The 1,239-nt window shown below is 44.1% G+C and overlaps 1 non-coding gene across 1 annotated transcript; it reads right to left on the bottom strand.

Moving 5' to 3' along the window:
* Nucleotides 1–923: 923 nt before the first annotated feature.
* On the bottom strand, nt 924–1,031 carry LOC141644496 (small nucleolar RNA R71). Its single transcript, XR_012544111.1, has one exon. It is a non-coding gene; the product is annotated as a small nucleolar RNA R71 (small nucleolar RNA).
* Nucleotides 1,032–1,239: the final 208 nt, after the last annotated feature.

The following is a 1,239-nucleotide window of genomic DNA, read 5'->3' on the forward strand; positions in this document are numbered from 1 at the left end:
GGTAAGTTGTTGTTTTTTGGTCATCTTTCAGTAGGCTTTTGGGGTAGTCTTGTAATAGGAAGTGGTTACCGTTTGTAGGATGCATCTTGGAGTCTTGCTTGGCTGTTTGTTGGATCCATTTTCATGGCTTGGCAATAAGGTAGGGTTTTCCGTACTCAGTTTTACCATTTAATTGAATTAAGATTTATGTGGTAATCGTTGTATGATTGATGTTGTGATCATCGGTTGGTGTTGGTGTTGGTGTTGGTGTTAGTGTTGGTGTTAGTGTTGGTGTGGGTGTGGTTTTGGTTTGGCATTGTGATGATTGTGGTGGAGTCACTTGCGGGAGTGGCTTCACACCCTTGTTAGCCCTCCGTGGAACCCGCCACGGGAGAGGATCTTCACATTAAGGGACATGGAGTATTGCTCGTTGATGAGCGGAACCTTGGTGGGTGTGGCTACGGTCCCCCACCGGCTTGTGATTGTCAGTTGGAGGTGGCTGATGATCAGTGTTTATCTTTCGCACTTGCCTTACTTTGATTATTTTATTATACAGTAACTGACCCCGTTGTTGTTGTTTTGTAAAAACTGTGGGGATCCCTTCGGGGATGGTGAGCAGTTGATCTGTCAGGTACAGTTGATCCAATGGCTTGCGGGCTAGGAAGGGATTCGACTCATCACGCTACCGAAGTAGAAGTCTACGACATTCAGGCTTAGTAGTCTTTGGAGTCGTCTTGTTGAAACTTGTTTCTTTGATCACCGTTGTAAAGACTTAAAGATACTTAATAAGTTTTTTTTCATTGTTTATTTGATCTACTACCTCGGGTAACCGAGATGGTAACACCTTCATACACTGGGATGGTTCTTGGTAAGGCATCTTGGTGTACGGGGATGTTAAAGGCTCTTGCTTTCTATCAAAAGTTTTTATCACCGGAGAAAACTCAAACCTTGAGGAGCCAAATCACCGGATTCCGTCAACAAGCTCTTGAGAGCTTATGTGAAGCTTGGGAGAGGTACAAGAAGCTACAAAGGCAATGCCCACATCATGGGTTGGATGCTTGGTTTCTAGCTATAACATTTTACAATGGATGTTGTGTCGAGTCCCGAATGATTCTAGATTCCGCCAACAATGGGCGGTTTGATCAAATTGACACAGATATTGCTCATGCCACAATCGAATATATGGCGATACATGACGCGCAATATGTCAATTCCCGAAGTGTGCCACTCAAAGGTAAAGAAGAATCATCCGACAATCCC

This window comes from Silene latifolia, chromosome 2, assembly GCF_048544455.1.
Source record: "Silene latifolia isolate original U9 population chromosome 2, ASM4854445v1, whole genome shotgun sequence".
In the NCBI taxonomy this organism is placed as follows: domain Eukaryota; kingdom Viridiplantae; phylum Streptophyta; class Magnoliopsida; order Caryophyllales; family Caryophyllaceae; genus Silene; species Silene latifolia.